General features: G+C 44.0%; 1 protein-coding gene across 1 annotated transcript in view; it reads left to right on the plus strand.

The window, feature by feature from the left end:
* The first annotated feature begins 9,237 nt into the window (after positions 1–9,237).
* Positions 9,238–19,822, plus strand: part of NDUFS5 (NADH:ubiquinone oxidoreductase subunit S5) — a 103,687-nt gene continuing 93,102 nt past the window's right edge. The window contains exon 1 of the mRNA XM_078680762.1: positions 9,238–9,424. The gene's annotated coding sequence lies outside the window, so the exon portion shown is untranslated. The remainder of the gene's footprint in view (positions 9,425–19,822) is intronic.

Here is a 19,822-nt window from a genome sequence, read left to right on the forward strand (position 1 = left end):
CATGCCAGGTAGTGCGTATTACAAATGAGTCAGAACACTATAAAATCTTTACCATCATTCTCCCAACATCCATTCTAAAACTTCATGTAAATTTGTAACAGATACGGTACTCATTCTCTTAAAGTTCCATGCATCAACTCACATACTTGGTCTTGCCCAGATTCTGTGGAGTCTCCGTGTCTCAGGGGACCGTTTGGCCTAGTGGGTTAGCTCTGTAGTCAAACCCTATAGTATGCCCCCAGAGAGATAAAAATCTTTTTAGCTCATTTCAGGGTTCTAATACTGCTAGTGGTGGTGACATTGGGCCATGTTAAGCAGGCAGCGTTACCACGAGGAGCTCAGCGGTTTTAAATGGTTCCGCTTGTATGTGTGCGCCCTCTTACTTACTTCGTCAAGAGTCCTGCCCCGCCTTCCAACCTGTACGCTCTACCTGGCATGTTGTTACTGTCAGTTTACGAGTAAAGCTTGCACTCCACTATAATCTGTCACAGAGTCCTGAGAGTGTACAGACCAAGATTGAAAGAGTTTGAATACTACTGAGTTGCACATCACTTGGCACTGGTGGGCTCACTCTTTCAATTATGCACGTATTGGGGAAAAACGAAGGTGTAAAAATCACATGTATACTCAACATTTTTGTATGTTTTTTCCCTCTTTTTATCAATCTCTTCCAGATGGAGACCCACATGTGGCAGAAAATTTCTTATCACACACATAAGGAGCAGCTACTCTGCCCTTGATTTCACTGACAGGATAGGGAATCCCCCTTACTGTACCCCAGGGAGGCCAACCAGAGCCCTGAAGAAAGTCCTGGATCTTTAAGACCACGTATGGACTGAAACATGTTGGCACTAGGGTCTTAGGACCATAACACTCCTACACCGACCCATTTTTTACGTTATTTTAATAACCGTGACAGACCCAATATTAAAGGGAAACTGGGGTTCTGTCATAGGTTTTTTACTTCTTTAGCCCCCCTGGTCTTCTACAATCTTCAAAGAGCTCCCAACACTGTGGTTAAGACCCCCCGACTTCTAGGCGCCGTGGTGACCCGATGATGAAGCATGACACCACTAGGGTGTGTGAGGGTAACTAAACAAAAAGGAATCCTTTCCTTCCTCACCGAGTGGTGAAGTTACACCTCCCTCCACACACTATAAGCTTCAGTTCCCCCTACCTAAGTGCATTTCAGATTGACCATCACACGGTCAGTTGGAGTAATTGCTGTGGTTTAATGATTTCATTTGGGTGGAGTTACTCCGACCCAATTTCCTCTCTACCCTCCAGGCATTGAAAAAGTTTTTCAAGAAGCCTCCTTGTTTACATACGGTTAGTGCAGCGCACAGCTGTAGGGTGAGTCTCAGAATTTTTTTTCTGACTAGGTTTTCCTAGTATTACTCAGGTTTCAAGCATGTATTGACAACCCCATCTACTACCAATGTCCTTCTTATCTGATACTCATTCAGAAAACCATTGATATAAAGACATGGCAGAACTATTAGGGATTGGCAACTCGGATGACATGGCATCAGCAATTTTAGCTGGACCGTCCCTTTTATCTGACACCAACATTAGCCAAAACTTGTCCCAAGCCCAAAACTGGGATGAACTAAAAGAACTTAAACGGAGCCAAATGAAAATTCTTCTACACGGAGCAATCATGAGCGATTATCTCCGTGGCAATGCAGCGCCAACAGGACTGTTGATGACCAACGCACCAAGAATTTTTCTAGATGATCTCCTTTTTAAAAAAGAGTGGTCACTAATCGTGTGGCGATGCTCACGCGATTGGTTAATTTTAATTATAAATACAGCCAAAAACCTTGCAGAGGCGCTACTGATCAAAATAAAAACCAATGAGGATTCGCTGATAATGGAAATCAAGCTGACTCTATATAAGAAGAAATTAGAAGTGAACAAGGAGATTACTGAGCATAAGGATTACCTCATGCAGAAGAAAATCAATAAACTACAGAAGGATTTGAAGAAATTCAATCATGAGACTGTGTACCCCTACATCAAAGACGACTACAAGAACCAAGAAAACTCGGAATCAGGATCATCACGCAGTGGCCAATCAACAAATTCTGATTCAGAATATGACGATTGATCTAGCGATGGGTCAAACAAAAGCTGGCGGGGGAAAGGGAGAAGACCACTAAGAGGAGGCTACAATCAACGATATGGACACCAACAGATGTACCCATGGCCAGGCCCATATGGTCCGATGCCGTTTCAAGGCCCCCCTCAGTTTCCTACTGGTCCATACTACCAACCTGACTACAATCAACATTTTTTAGGACAGGGCGGAAGACGAAGGAGACGAGGAAGATGCAGGAACAGAAAGATCCAATGGGAAGAAGACTGGACACAGACGAATTCATGGAATTACTCCAAAGGCCCGCAACAACCAGACCCGAGCAGCAAGAAGGACTAGTGGTGAACTTGTCTGAAAAAAACCCTCACAATGGAAGAAATCAGTGTCCTAGAGAAAGGACTGAGTTTCGTCCCTACAACGTATTTAGACAAGTTCCATCTACGTTGTGAATTGGGCGATTTTATCAGAAAGATTTGCCTGAAGACATTCTTCATGGAGAAAGAGAGACCATTAGAAGATGGCACCTACACAAACCTGAGACCAAAATCTACTTTTTTCCCCCCTTCAAACCTGATGCCACCAGAAGTCCTGGCCTTAGAGGAAGCAGTGGTTAAAGAAGTGGAGGAACTACACCCCAAGAAAGATGGATTTAACAACCTAAGTACCAGAGAACGCCTAGCCCTTGAAACCCTAAAGACCAGAACTGACATTGTAATACAGCCGGCAGACAAAGGTGGGGCTACAGTTGTCCAGAGCATAAACGCATATAGAACCGCGTGCTTGAATCTCCTTCCAGATACACGGTACTATAAGAAGATCAACAGAGACCCCACCGCACGTCTAAAGATGACCATTAGCACACTCACAGCGGATGCTTTGGAAAAAGAGTGGATCACAAAGAAGGAGCACGATTTCCTGAACCAGGAGGATCCTAGTACTCCCCTCTTCTACACGATCACCAAGATCCATAAGGGCAAAGTCCCACCCCCGGGCAGACCCATAGTTTCGGGCATTGGATCACTCTTAGAGCCATTATCAAAATACACTGATTGGTTCTTATGCCCACTGGTAATGAGAATCAGGTCATATGTACAGGACACAAAACACCTGTTCAACTTACTAACAGATGTAGAGTACAACCCTGATGAAAATATCCTAGTGTGCCTTGATGTAGAGGCATTATACACAAATATACCACAAGAGGAGAGTATCAGAGTAGTGGAAGAAATCTTGAAAATGGACGAATGGATGTGGGCAGCACCTATAGAGTGGATTGTTACTCTCATACATCTGGCACTCACGCAGAACTTTTTTTAAGTTCGAGAATTAACTTTACCTCCAGGTACATGGTACTTCAATGGGCAGCACATTCGCCCCAAGCCTAGCACGTCTTTATGTCAGCCATTTTGAAAATCTACACATCTGGACCCAGAACCTATTCTCCAACAACATCTATAAATGGTATAGGTACATCGACGACATCTTTATGGTATGGAAGGGTGACATAGGAGGCCTTATTGAATTAAAAGAGTGGGTTGACAGTCTGAATCCCCATCTCCGCTTTACCATGACCACACATAAAGAACAGATTTCATTTCTAGATGTCACATTCACAGCAAAAGAGGGCACATTAGCTAGCTCCCTTTACACCAAACCTACTGACAAAAATAGCCTGCTTAGGTTTAACAGTGCACATCCACGCGCACTATGAGAAAATCTGCCAGTGGGCCAGTTTTTAAGAGTGCGCAGAAATTGCTCTGACCTTCAGACATACAAAAAGGAGGCAGTGCTCCTCACTAAGAAATTACAACATAAAAAGTATCCAACCAAAATTATTGAGAAATCGAACAAGAGAGCACGCAACACTCCTAGAGAGGCCCTTTTAGAGACACATGTGAAAACACAACCTGAGCAACTCATATGTGTCACTACATACAATTCATCGTCTAATGATGTAAAGAAGATAATAAATAGGGAATGGCAAATCCTTACATCAAATAAACTTCATTTTGAAACGCCCATGTTTTCTTTCAAAAGAAACACAAGTCTTAGAGACTCGTTGGTGCACAGCGGAACACGAATACCCCCACACATAAGTCAATCTACACTGTGGAATACTCCTTCAGTAATGGGTCATTATCCGTGCGGGAACTGTGTAGCATGCCCATTCACAGAACACACTAAACACCTTGAACTAGGACTAAACTCACCTTGGGAACAAAGATCCCACACTAACTGCAACTCTGAAGCAGTGGTATACCTCATCAAGTGCCCGTGTAATCTAATGTATGTCGGCATGACAAGCCGTAAGATTAAGACCCGCATCAGCGAGAACAGAAGCACAATACGCCGTGCAATAACAGCCACAAAACTCACGGCACATTACCAAGAAAAGGGACACAAATATACTGAGATCAGGTGGACCATTATAGAAAAGGTGAAAGACACGACCAACTTACAGCACAGACTGCTGGAACGTGAACAAAGGTGGGTGTATCGTTTGAAGACACACGTAGTGGGTTTGAACGATTATATCCCATGGAGCCAACTCAACAGATGAGTCTTGTTCACATGCCCTGGACAGCTCCTAGAAATACGTCACCTTAGATTAGGCTAAGGAGTCGGCCTGTCTTTAAGCAAAATAAAATGGAGGTATATGATCTGGTTATTAATAATTTTTTTAATTCCTCGTTTACAAAACCTCTTTTTAGTCCACTCACACTAAACACACGTTGGACACTTCACTGAGAGGCCACGTTTCTACAACATGATGGCAGCAGTCGTGTGGTATATGGGACATACCAACCCCATAATACAAGTGCCTTGAACTTAAATAACCTCCGCTAACCCTGTAATATGAAATAATATGTATGCGTGCCCAACATATAATGGAAAACGGGCCACCACTCTTATTACAACCAGTTCTCGCTATCTACCATATAGCAACTCGGGGTCTTGCAGCACTAACTACAATCCCAATGAGCCTTAGAGCCGCGCGCCACGCCACGCACACGTCGCTACATCACACGTAGGGCGGTGCCGACAATCCTTGGCGTTTTCGTGGGCGAACGCTACTTACAAGTACACTGGTCCCGATCACAACTGTGCAAAAGCCGGGGACCGAGACCGAACAGGTTGGAAGGCGGGGCAGGACTCTTGACAAAGTAAGTAAGAGGGCGCACACATACAAGTGCAACCATTTAAAACCGCTGGGCTCCTCGTGGTAACGCTGCCTGCTTAACATGGCCCGATGTCACCACCACTAGCAGTATTAGAACCCTGAAAGAAGCTAAAAAGATTTTTCTCTCTCTGGGGGCATACTATAGGGTTTGACTACAGAGCTACCCCACTTGGCCAAACGGTCCCCTGAGACACGGAGACTCCACTGAATCTGGGTAAGACTAAGTATGTGAGTTGATGCATGGAACGTTAAGAGAATGAGCACCATAACTGTTTCAAATTTACATGAAGTTTTAGAATGGATGTTGGGAGAATGATGGTAAAGATTTTATAGTGTTCTGACTCATTTGTAATACGCACTACCTGGCATGTTGTTACTGTCAGTTTTCGAGTAAAGCTTGCCACTCCACTATAATCTGTCACAAAGTCCTGAGAGTGTAAAGACCTTGATGAAAGTGGCACAAGATTGAAAGAGTTTGAATACTACTGAGTTGCACATCACTTGGCACTGGTGGGCTCGCTCTTTCAATTATGCACGTATTGGGATAAACAAAGGTGTAAAAATTGCATGTATACTCAAAATTTTTGTATGTTTTTTTCCCTCTTTTTATCAATCTCTCCCAGATGGAGACCCACATGTGGTAGAACATTTCTTATCACACACATAAGGAGCAGCTACTCTGCCCTTGATTTCACTGACAGGATAGGGAATCCCCCTTACTGTACCCCAGGGAGGCCGACCCGAGCCCTGAAGAAAGTCCTGGATCTTTAAGACCACGTATGGACTGAAACATGTTGGCACTAGGGTCTTAGGACCATAACACTTCTACACCCACCCATTTTTTACGTTATTTTAATAACCGTGACAGACCCAATAATAAAGGGAAACTGGGGTTCTGTCATAGGTTTTTTACTTCTTTAGCCCTCCTGGTCTTCTACAATCTTCAAAGAGCTCCCAACACTGTGGTTGAGCCCACCCCGACTTCTAGGCGTCGGGGTGACCCGATGATGAAGCATGACACCACTAGGGTGTGTGAGGGTAACTAAACAAAAAGAAATCCTTTCCTTCCTCACCGAGTGGTGAAGTTACACCTTCCTCCACACACTATAAGCTTCAGTTCCCCCTACCTAAGTGCATTTCAGATTGACCATCACACGGTCAGTTGAAGTAATTGCTGTGGTTTAAGGACCTTTTGCATAGCCATTCTGCTTTTAGATGGTTACAATAATTTAGTTCACAACCGTCGAACCATGTCCACACCAGTCTCTCCCCACAGTGAAGTCCCACATGTACCAACCTTGTGAAATTTGTTAGTCAATATACTGATTGCCTCTCTATTCCACCTGTTTAACAAACACCTATGTGTGAGCCCAGTCCTACGCTGATGCCACCCAAGTGTGCATCCATTCCTTAGGGCTCTTATCTCATTACACAATCATCTCCATGATGTTTGTAGGATTCACCCAAGCCCGGGAGCATGCAAATGAATAAGCCACACATGGAGCTTTGGGTTGTACATCTTTATTCCTCAATATACAATTACAAAGTGCCCTCTGGTTATGTATTAACCATTAATAACCACACCTTAACACCATCCAGCAAGTTACGTTCTTCCTCTATTGAGCCCGCCCAGAACAGCTAGAGTCTTGATACACAGTCTCACGACACTACAATGTTGAAACCTGGATAAATGACAACCAGTTCAAGCTTAATGCCTCCAAAACTGCACTCATTCGGTTTGGTAGGAAAGGGTGTAGGGCCGAATGATCACCTTAACTCCTGTGGTTGTTAAAACAAGTACTAATTCTTGCTGCTAAAGTAAAAAATCTGGGATTTACATTTGAAGATGGGATGAAGTTGAAAGCCCGGGAGGTGAACGTGGTGGGAAGTTGCTTTCTACAAATGAATAAATCCATCTGTTTCTCTATTGTGCACTAAACAAAAACTTCTTAGTAACTGGGCCACCAGAAATCAAGAAGAACTCTGCATCTAAGCAGTTTAAGCTTGAGGTGGTGGTGAGTCACAGTCATCCAATGAGAACCTGGGCAATGAATTCAATGTCAGTCAGGGAGGATATTTTCAAATACAGTATTATCATTCTTTAGCGAACTATTGACATTTTTTTAGATTGTGTGGAGTGACAAAAGTTCAAAGTTTACGTACTTGTTAGCCTACATGAAATGACCAGAATGCACCAAAAATAAAATGCTGAGTGTCCTGTTGCAGCTATTTTCTGGGCTTACCTCCTTACAAATAAAGTGCCTCCAGAGCCCCCAAAATACTGCAGTTAACCTTGTTGCAGTTTTAATACAAGGGCTCAGTAATAACTTAAGGAGGATCTCGGCTTTGAATTTGAGTGCTGGTTGTATAGATGCTTTAATAGTTTTGCACCAACATATTTTACAGGTCATACCACATCCTATACCCAGGGAAAAGACCTTCAAAAGGCCAACAAACTGGTAATGTGTATTAGACTCAAACCTAAAACTATGAGAAAAGGGGCAGTCTTTATGGCAGGATTTGTGTTATGGGATTCTTTATCCCATGAGATCAGAGCTGCATCCTTCTTGACCAGCATTAGACCAAATTTAAAAACGTGACCATAGCAAGACTGATGCCAAGAGAGCTGGTTAAGGTAGCGCACTAAATGAAGGTAATAAGGATAATGGTGAAAAAGAAGAATTTATCAATTTTCTTTGGAAATCAAAAGGAACACTATTTTAAGTGGGTAAAATTTGGGATGATGGCGAGTCACCAAGACGGAATGTCATTGTGACCCGTGGCAATGAATCCAAAGTCATTTGACACATTTTCATGTATCAATGCATTCTTCAGCTTACTACGACCACTCTTTACAAGGGGACCATTTTAGTCTAAGTCACTATGGACACTGTCTCCTGTCCTAACTAATTCACTTTCAAATCATTGTTTTTAGGTGTGTTGATCTAATTAGATCAATGGAAGCTAAACAAAACTAGAACATCCATAATGCAGTAGCCAATCAAATGAACGTCCCGAACTTAAAAAGGTGTTCTTAATGAGCTGGAGGAAGTTGGTACTCAAATTTTTCAGCCTTTATGGAATGACCATACTTAAAGTAGCGAACATATTTGTTTGCCTACATGGGACGTCCGGAGCTCATAAATAACATTTTGTTTGTAAAGCAGCATGGTTGTCCAGTAAAACGTGTAAAAGTGTGATATCTGTCGGCTGCAAATAGTTACCTGGGCACCTAAAACAGGTAGAAAAAACAAGAAAATCCTTAAAATCTGGTATTTTACCACCTTTGAAATATATAGTCAGAGCAACACACACACGTCCAAAGAATGTTAATGTTACCTACACTATTTCTAAATGTTTTGAAGCAAATAGATACAAAATTGCTTCCTTAAAAAATACTGTGAAATTTGCATGAACTTATAGCTGTGGTTTTAGTGTAGCAGCTCCTGTCACATGCACAACCTCCATTATATTCCCCCAAAAAATGGCAAGTATTTTTAGTGAAAATTGTGGCAACTCTGAATACAAACTGTCAATTTGAAATTCCTTTGGAGCAGTATCAGATACAAACTGTGTCTGTCTGAACACAAACCCACGGCTTGCCCACTCCCTTTAGCCTGATTGATAGACCCTTTTATGCTGGCACAGTGGCACTGCTCACGATTTTGACCTTTCCACGTCTGTCTGCCCTCTCCGTACAACTCTCAATCATCGTAAATGACCTTGTGCTGAGCCTCGAAGCTCTCGCTTCTTGTTCCAGCAGATGGCGCTGTCAGTCCAGAGTTCAAAGACAGTCGAGCAGAAAAGAGATTGTGACAGGGTCCGAAAAAGGCTCAGTACTAATAGATCCATCATTTCCGGAGCGGCTAAATAATCTCTTCCGGAGCAGGAAATAGGACTGTTTTTCTGGGGCGGGTTATTTTCCTAACCAATCACACATTGTACGGACGCAGCACACCTACTCACTGTGGCTTGTGATTGTTCAATTCGCCCATCAATCAATAGAAACGTGCTTTCCGGTTGCCTTTGGGTATTGAAGTCTGTCAAAAAAGTCCTTCAATACCGGAGACCTTGGTGTTTTGAAATCGGTTTGGATTTGAAGGAAGGCGAAGCATCGTCATTGGATCGTCTGTTGGAAGTGGGAGGTAAGGCTCGCCCTTGTGCACACCCCCTGGTCTGACAGGGGTTTTATGTGTTGGGAAGGTGGGCGTGCAGGGAACAGCCTGAGAATGGAGCAGGTCTTCTCTGCTGGAGAAATGGGACATTCGGTTAGGATTTCATATGGTCTACAGCTGTTTTGTCATAATTTCAGAAGTATTTAGATGTATGTATTTTGTTGCCTTTTGTTATGTTATTTTCGAGTGTGTTTTATGTAATGTGCATTTGGTATATTGCGGGCAGTGCTTAATTTGTAAAATAAAAATAAGTGCTGGGGCTCCTGTTGGGGGGCCACTGCAGCTTGCACCACACATTGCCCCTACCACCTGCCAATGACAGTGCAAACACAGCTACTAGCCATCAACCCCTTACAAGTGTGACAATTCGTAGTATTCCAGGCCCCAAAGCTATAAAAACGGCTTGGGGGGCAGGGATTAATCACAGTCCTTTCAAACTGCCTTCTGATCAGACGCATCTTTGCTGCAACTCGGAACAGAAGCAACCAATGAAGGCTGCCCTGGCGACTCGATGTAGTAACTGTGCCTTTTTAGGCCTGTGCTCACAGGGGAGGCTGTGAGGAATCACCCCCTCCTCCTCCTCCTCATAAAGCGCCTTGTTTGCTGTGCGCTCCTCCGTTACAAAATGCTGAGCTGTACCACAAACAGCACTATTTCTTCTTCCTGTGCAGCAAAGATAAATAAAGTTTTATCTCAACAAGGAGAACATTCACCTTGAGAAGTTCACTTCGAAATGATAGCAGCAACAATAAATGTTATATTTAATTGGCGAACATTATGAGTAGTCCAGTTTCAAGGCTTAAATAACAGAAGGAAGGATGAAAGGCTGAGTGCATCTGTTGGAATCTGAGTACACTTAGCCAGCATCAATAATTGCATTAATCAACTGAGCTAACTTCTCCACTCCACTCATTTGAATGCTTTGTATATAACACTGAACAATGGCACACAGCTGATTACAGAAAAACACGATTACCTGAACATGCAACTGGAGGCAATTTTTCGTCTAGTAGCACGTTCAGATAGTCTTGCTTTTCTGCCATCAGCTGTGTATTAGGGTTCAGTGTGATATTTGTCTACAAAGCATTCAAATTGCTCCTTATGCAAAATCACGCTTTATCATGTGAGGCCCACTGCTGCTGGCTTTTAACTTAATAAAAAGATTTCACTGCAAAAGTTAAAAGCCAGCAGGAGTAGTACAGGAAGAGCTGCTGCCATGGGCCCCACACTATTATTTAACATGATCGTACATTTCAAAGCTTGAATTGTACACAAATATAATGTGGGTTAATTTTAAAGGCATCAATTACTTACCTTGAATCCGGGAGAGCCTTCTTAGTTTAAATTAATCAGCAACGGAGGAGGCCTGCTTCTTGACACGCTCATTGCTTCTGTCCTGTGATAATGATTAACGCTGCAGCTGCGCAGTGTGATGGGCGGACCGCGGGTAAAAACAACTACTGATTGGTCTGGTCTTATTTGGGGAACAATCTTCACAATTCACCAAGGAGGGATGGTGCCAGGCTAATGTTATATTTTGCAATCGTTTATTGATAGTGCATTACGTTTGCGCACTACCAATGAATGACTGCAAAAAGGAAATGGGGTTTGACGGTGTTGGTGACCTACGTCTAGACCCAGCCCAGGCCCCAGGCAGTTTCAGTTTCTGGCGGTAATGTGAGGTGTGTGGGTCACATTTAGGTGGGTGGCAGATTCGAAATAGTTTACGCGCGTATGCATTGATGTTTGATATCTTCACAGGGATGGTGCGAGGCTGGAACGGTGGCACATACTCCGAGAATGCGCATGTCAATTATTGCTCAATTGCACGTGGGTTCGACTAGAGTGTAGACCCGGCCCTGAGATATAAGGGCCAGTGCTAAGCACCGGCACAAATTAGGCAATGATTGCGGGTATATGTAGGGTGACCAACTGCCATGGGTGCAAATTCAGAACGGTGAGTGTAAAAATTCAGGACAAATGGTCAAAATTCACAACAGAAGGTCAAAATTCAGGACACCAGATACGTTTTACAGAAACATCAGAGAAGGTCGCGCAATAGTATATAAGTGAGTAAATAGACAATCCACATGAGTACAAGTTAAAATGAGTTTATTTTAGGTTGAGACAATTGTGCACTTCATGTTTTTTTGGTATGCGTGCAGCTTTGGCAACTAAGCCGATTTTTTTATTTTTTTATTTTTTTGTTGTATTTCATATGATCATAATCTATTTATATAGTTGCTGCACTGCGTTGCCAAGTCTGATATTTTATTTACAGTTCATGGTGCTGAGCAGGCAAGTTTAGTTAGAGAAGTGGTCAGAAAGATCTGCTTGGACGGATGTTGTTACTAGCATCTAATATCTGAGTGCCATTGTGAGCTGTAAAGTAGCATGTATAGAATGTATCTAATTGGGACCTGCAGTGCTGGACTAGAGTGCAGTCCTTCGAGTGGCCATCTTATGTGTCCGGTAGTTTCAGGTATTCCATGTCTGTTCAGCTGGTGATGACTGGTTTAGGTATTCCATGGCTATTCAGCTGGTGGTGACTGGTTTAGGTATTCCATGTCTGTTCAGTTGGTGATGACTGGTTTAGGTATTCCATGGCTATTCAGCTGTTGATGACTGGTTTAGGGGCTGGTACAGTACTGAGTGATGAATAAGACCCATAGCAGACGGGTCTTATGTGAGGGTAAGAGCATTACGCAGGAAAAGGGTTATTTACTAGCCTGCATGAACTATAATTGGCTGCAGATTGCTGATCGTTATGGCATTATTGTGGACCAGAATGATTAAGTAGGAGTTGACAATACTGCATAATGCGCTGGCTAGCCTATTTCAGCCCTCCTTATTTTATCTGTATATGGGAAATAGTATACTGATTGGTCTGTTTCATTTGTGTGAGCTGTAAACTGCAGATTCTCATTGATGCACAGTAGTGAGCTACAGACTAGCAACTGTATACACTGTTGAGACATTATTGTAGGTCAGAAGGAGGCAAAAGTCTTTTACATACAGAACATTTTCATTGCATGGAAGCAAAATGACAACATGCAGTTTTACTGATAAAACTATATGGTGCACCAATGATACTGTGTGGAAATGTGGTTTCAGCAAATATGTATCATTTGAACATCACCAAGTAAAGTGTCTAAATTACAAACAAGTGGTCCATTTTTGGTTTCCTAACTGCTGATATGTTTTGAAACATTTGCGCAGTTGATTAACAGGTATTTAAAAGTTGCATGTTACAAAAAAACTGACAGCTTACAGCCCTTGTTTTCACCTGCCTTTTACCACCACAGCAAGACTGTCAACTAGTCCACTTTACTATTCTGTCTTTGACTGCAAAGTTAAAGAATTTCGTAAACACCAATCCACATGTGAAAGGAATATGCAGAAAGTTGTCAGACGATACTGCCTGACTTATGCCCTCAATTCTTGAACACAATGGGCCTGATTCTGAGTTTGGCCGTGTGGGAGCGGGCAACACGGCACCACCCCGCTCCCACACTGCCAAAGCTCACTGCCGGCCAGATTACGAGTTCTTGTCTGGTGGACAGTCCTTTGGCGTGCCCATGGCGGTGCCTATTAAAAAGGCACCCCAATGGGAACATCAAAGCAAGTTCCTGCACAGCACACTATGTGCCCCTCTGCATAAATCCCCATGGCCCTGAGGCACCCTTGGTTTCCTCACCGCCAGCCTTTTCATGGCCAGTTCACCGCCATAAAAAGGCTGGCACTGAAGAAACTCGTAATGTGCTTGGCGGTGCCGCAGCTGCACCACCAGCCTATTACTGCCTCACACAGCTGCAACATCGCTGGGGAATGGTGGTTCCCTGGCAGTTGCAGCGGGACTGCGTCAGTCCGACTGCCAAACTCAAAATATGGCTGTCAGACCACCGGTATGGCGGCAGCAGGTAATGAGGGAGAAATCCTTCCAAGACTGCTTCACGAGGCACTTGCCTGGCAGGTTACAGTGGAGCAGTAGAAGTTTTAGGATTAGTACACACCAGTCATGCTATGTTAGACATTTCTAATTGTGCTGTTCATTCTCCATTAACTAGAAATGTTGAAATAAAAACTGTACAGAAACAGGGATTACAATACAATGAACGTTCTCTGTTCATAGACTGTCTTACTACCAGTCCATCCCACAATCGGCTCCTGACGTGGTTTTGTCTTAGGGCCTGGGGCATCTCAAAGGCTACAGGAATGACAAGTACGCCCCTGACAGGGCTGGCTCTACTGCTGGTCCCAACCGGTGTGACAATCTTTGTTGGTGCCGCCCACCCAAAGACCTCATTCCCCCAAGGATTCCCTCAGTACCAGTATTCAACAGTGTTCCACTTTTCTCCATATACTCTCTCCAATTAGTATTTAGTTTATTTTATAGTGGTACTCAACCCAATGTAGTGTCAAGAGCGCCCCACATGACATACATATTATTCAGAGACAATGACTCATAAGTGTGTAAGTCAATGTACTGGAAATGTTACTTAAGACAATGAGGGCTGCAAGATGTAGGAGTTCCATGTCATACATACTGGTAGGCATTATATGCAGGGCCACTGGAATTATGCGGCAGGACTGACCACATTATACAGCAAGTAAAGGCATATTATGCGGCATAATGCAGCACATATTTTGTAGTATTACTTTATTATTTTTTAATTTTAATACGTGGAAACTTAGTAATACAGTCTTAGCAAATATTTCCCTAATCAATTCCAGCTTAACAACGAAATACATAAATAATCAACGGAAAGATGACCATTGAAGGGCCTTCCACTACGCATGAACACAATTTGCCACTCTTCTAGTAACTTTGGATCCATGTGAGCTAGAAACATTTTTTGTTGTTAAAATTTGCAGACTATGCAACAGATAAAAGTCTATATGGTAAATGCGACAAATCAATAATTATGAGAAAAAAACAGCGGCCGGAGAAGTGAATAATTCCAGTTGCCCCGATTATATGTTAAGAATGCTTGGTCTGGAGAAATGCAAACTCTGGGTTTAAAATATAACATAGTGGTTGGGGGTTGTTCTTACCAATACACATTTATTATTATCCAAATGAGCCCACTGAACTATCTATATAAAAACAATTTTTTGAACTGCTTGTTACACTTTGTGCTTTGCAAGAGGCACATTATCCCTCTGCTCTTCTTCTTTAAAACAGGTATCAGACAAAGCTCAGATATCTCAAGGTGATACCTTAATCACCAGAGTTAAATTGACATTTTTATGGTGGCATAATAATTGCAGGCTGGCAAAGTACACAGAAGTTTTTGCCATTAGCCCTGTCCTCTATTTCAAAATGCAGCGCACTGGGTACGCCAAAGCATGGCTCCTGTTACAGTTGCACTTAAGTTGAACTTAGTTTGTTCTTTATTCATCCTTCTGACCATCAAACAGAATTTTACTATTTAATAGGTTGACAAGAACACTTCCAATATGAGTGTCTCTGAAAACTTATAGATTCCACCATAGTTGTAAGCTGTTGTTTTCAAAAGCAGAATGCAGGCACCAACACACTCCATGCTGTAACTGCAATATGGCCCGTTGTCATTCAGTATGAGAATCGGCCTCAGGCAGAATGACAGTGGGGCTAACTGGCAGTCTGGGAGGGGCTGTTGAAGCCTCTTCACTTCAAAGAAATGTGAGCCAGCCACCAACAGTGAGTGCTGTAAAACTCCTGAGACTTCTCACGTTAGGCATTGCAGATTCCTGAAAACCCCAGAATTACGGGCAAAAGGTGTCCGTAAAAAGAGTTATGATGGACAACGGACTTGCCAATGAAATGACGGACTGTCCGTGAAATTTATGGATGATTGGTCACCCAAGGCATATGCTGTTGCTTTGACTCTAAGGGGCTAACAAAGGTTTTTGCTATTAATATGGTGACTGGGCGGAGTCTTGATAGTTATACAAAGCTTCAAGTGATTTTTGGAGTTTAGCTCCAAGGTGAAATTGTGTTCCTTAACTTAGTTTCCCAGTCAGAAAAGGCTTTCCCACCTGAGTACACATGTATATAGGTTGCAATAGAGAGAAGGATGTTGGACTCTGATCCTATTCAGTTGGGGCTGTAGGAAGCGAAACGTGTCAGTAATAATAGAGGAGTAGGTGTTTAACTAGTCTTTACCTAGCTAATGTACAACAACTCCTTGAACTTTCACACTGCAGAAGAGGAGGCAGAGCAAAGATTTAAATTTAGCATTTGTAGTGCTCTTAAGCTTTTGTATTAGGAGTCAGTGCTTAGCTTGGCTGTGTGATATAATTTGAACGGAAGGTTTGTGTGTGGTAAGAATAGAATGTGGAGTATGTGATCCAGTGTCGGGGAGGCAGGAGTGACAGTTGATGAGGAGACTAAGCAGAAAGGCTCCTGGTGGGACATCATCCAGATTTGTAACCTTGCTTAATAAATAAGCTACCTACATGAGCCTTTCATTTGAGAATTCTGCAGTGGTGGGGAGCATTAAAAACATCAGGAACTGGCTAATGAAACGTTCCGACGCCCAATCCGTGTCTTTAACAACATGATCAGCCTGCATTTAGGGGTTGCCGAAAGATTATTCACTTTTCATTCACTGTAATTCTGAACTGTAGCCCGCCGAGGAATAGGGAATTACTGCTGTAGATGAGAAATAATGGTGGGTTTAGTGTGGTGTTAGTAAAACAGAAAAGGAGATTGAGGAAACGCCTGGAAGATGATAGCGGTGGTTAGCCTGATGTTAAGAGAAAATGTCTGTTCAAATGTGTGGACGTCATAAGATGTAAGATGTGGCATCTACAAGAAGGGGTCATTTAAAATCCAGTGAGCTGCCTCCATGTGTTAAATAAGCTAAGCTCAAGTATGCCTTGAACCTGCAGAGGGAAAGAACTATTCATCATAGTCTGTCTCTTGGAAAACAAGGACCACAAGGACAAAATTGTTAGAGATTGGGTACTCAGTGTTTCATTTGTAAAACAATACAATACGTGATGCGGCTCAAAGCTCTCCTTAGAAGACCCGTGTCAGCTTTACGAATATCAGGGTAGCCAGATAGTAAGGCTGCATAGTCTTGATTCCACAATATGCATCTTTCACCCACCACCATTCACACACTTTCCCTTTAGTTCACTTTTGCCAGATATTTTTCTTCCATGCTGTAGGAAAGTAGGATCTGCTTCTTATGGTTACCCCCACTTTTTGCTGGATGTTACTGTTTTTGACTAGTGTAACTGGGATCCTGCTAAATAGGACCCCAGTCTATCTGCTTTCTCCTTAAAATGTTATGCATGTACTTACGTACACTTCAGATTGGATACTAGGGTACCCTTGCAAGTCCCTAGTATATAGTACCCATGGAATAGGTACCCCATGGCCTCCCATGGCCTGAAGCATGCATTATGCCACCCATGAGAGGCTGTGCAAAATAGAACTACAGGCCTGCCATGTGCAGCCTGTGTAAGCTGGTGCTTGCACCACTTACTTTGGGTATAGATTTTCTATATTTATAGGTCACTACACTTAAAACCTATAAGTCACCCCTCTAGCAGGCCTTGTCAATCCTGAAGGCAGGGTGCTGGGTTTTACGTGAGAGGGTGCCCCTGCATAAGCAGAGCCCCTCTGCAGCCTTCGGAGACCATTCTCCCGGGTTGTTGGTGACGCAGCCAGACATATAGGTAGAAGTGCATTATATGCCCGCATAAAATGCTATCTCGAAAATGGCATCAACAAAACATGTTGTGTTTGGTATCAAACACCTTGGAATCATACCTCCACACCGGTAACCGGTGTGGAGGTATGATTCCACCCTTCTGAAGCAAGCTTCGTGGGGTCACTGGTTTTTCCGGTACCAGCCTTCTCGACCCGGGCAGCACAAAATGGTTGCTGCCGACCAGAGATCTATTTCTGCCCTCCTGCTGCTGAGCCACGCTCGAGCAGGAGAAGGCAGGACAATAGGCATCATGTCACAGGGAGGTGTGACCACCTCCCAGACAGGATTTAGTGTATTGGGGATGGGTGGGTGCACTTCCAAAGTGCCTGAAAGTCTGCATCTGGGGCACACTTGGTTTCCCTGCGCATAGTCCAGTTCAAACCAGCCCTGGGAGCTGTTGGCTCCTGCTCGAAACTGGACAAAGGACAGGGGAGTAGCCTCCCCACTGTCCTGACTCTCCCCTGGGAGGGTCCTCTGAAGCTGTCCAACCCTCTCCCTTGGGTACAAAAGGGCTTACCTGGCTTTAGGACCCTAGATTCCATGTGGACAAGATTCTGAGCAAGAAACCACTGAAACTCGACCGTCTGGACTTCGCTGGACATCGACTGGGCCCGACTTCGTCTCTTTCTCCGTCCAAAGCCGTGCCTGTGCACCATACAGGCTCCGCGCAGGACCTGTGGAGCATTGAAGACATCTGAAGTATCTCCCTTGAGGTGAAGGAGTCACTCCCCTGCATTCGCAGGCACCGTAACCCAACTGACAGGTCTGCTGATCCTGAGCGCCTGCGGACTCCGAAGGCTCCAGCAACACAGGAGGTGGGTGCCTACGTTCCTTGAGTTCGAGCTGCCCCCTCACCCAGTTTGAGGCCATTATCCCTCGTGGGGACTGCATAACCCGAACCCCTGTGCACCGCATACTTTTGCAATTGTATTTGCTTGTTGGCGTTCCCCAACTAAGTGCATTGGGCTATTGATAGCCCCAGCCTCTGCGCACATTTCGTATCTTCGGCCTCCTTGCATTCTGCCCTGCAAGCTGTGACTTTGTGAAACTGTTAGAGGTCAACCTTGCAACTCCTGTGCCTTTGGCCTGTGGGTCCATTTGAGGGACATCACTGATTTTCTTGGGCTCCCCTGGGTGCTCCAGGCCTGCCCTGACTTTCCTTGCTTGGTAAGTCTCCTGGTCCTTGCTGGGCCAGACATGACTTTCCTCAACCTTTTTCATTGGTTGCTGCTGCCAAGGCTTGTTGGTGCTCCTGCCAGACACTGACCCCTCAGCACTTGACATCCTTCGTGGGACAGCTCATATCCCCCTCCTGGTCGTCCTCGACGTCTCCTGGACCCCGTGGCTGCAGAGTCATGGTCTCCATCTTCACACCTGAAGCTCCCGACATCGGTGGGCATTTGTCTACCGAACCCCTGATCACTCCTGAGTGACCCAGACTCTGTCCCCTCTGCTTTCAGGTTCCTTCCTTCAAGAAGCCACCTGTGGGTTCCACCAGACACTTTTCTTCTTCCCAGCAGTGGCATTTCTTTGAAGACTCCCATTGAGAACGACCGCGGTTTCCGACACCACTTTGACCGTACGCACCCGGCTTCCCTGGGATAGGTAACTCTGGTATATGGGACATACCAACCCCATAATACAAGTGCCTTGAACTTAAATAACCTCCGCTAACCCTGTAATATGAAATAATATGTATGCGTGCCCAACATATAATGGAAAACGGGCCACCACTCTTATTACAACCAGTTCTCGCTATCTACCATATAGCAACTCTGGGTCTTGCAGCACTAACTACAATCCCAATGAGCCTTAGAGCCGCGCGCCACGCCACGCACACGTCGCTACATCACACGTAGGGCGGTGCCGACAATCCTTGGCGTTTTCGTGGGCGAACGCTACTTACAAGTACACTGGTCCCGATCACAACTGTGCAAAAGCCGGGGACCGAGACCGAACAGGTTGGAAGGCGGGGCAGGACTCTTGACAAAGTAAGTAAGAGGGCGCACACATACAAGTGCAACCATTTAAAACCGCTGGACTCCTCGTGGTAACGCTGCCTGCTTAACATGGCCCGATGTCACCACCACTAGCAGTATTAGAACCCTGAAAGAAGCTAAAAAGATTTTTCTCTCTCTGGGGGCATACTATAGGGTTTGACTACAGAGCTACCCCACTTGGCCAAACGGTCCCCTGAGACACGGAGACTCCACTGAATCTGGGTAAGACTAAGTATGTGAGTTGATGCATGGAACGTTAAGAGAATGAGCACCATAACTGTTTCAAATTTACATGAAGTTTTAGAATGGATGTTGGGAGAATGATGGTAAAGATTTTATAGTGTTCTGACTCATTTGTAATACGCACTACCTGGCATGTTGTTACTGTCAGTTTTCGAGTAAAGCTTGCCACTCCACTATAATCTGTCACAAAGTCCTGAGAGTGTACAGACCTTGATGAAAGTGGCACAAGATTGAAAGAGTTTTAATACTACTGAGTTGCACATCACTTGGCACTGGTGGGCTCGCTCTTTCAATTATGCACGTATTGGGATAAACAAAGGTGTAAAAATTGCATGTATACTCAAAAATGTTGTATGTTTTTTTCCCTCTTTTTATCAATCTCTCCCAGATGGAGACCCACATGTGGTAGAACATTTCTT

Source organism: Lissotriton helveticus, chromosome 3_1 (assembly GCF_964261635.1).
Source record: "Lissotriton helveticus chromosome 3_1, aLisHel1.1, whole genome shotgun sequence".
Taxonomy (NCBI): Eukaryota; Metazoa; Chordata; class Amphibia; order Caudata; family Salamandridae; genus Lissotriton; species Lissotriton helveticus.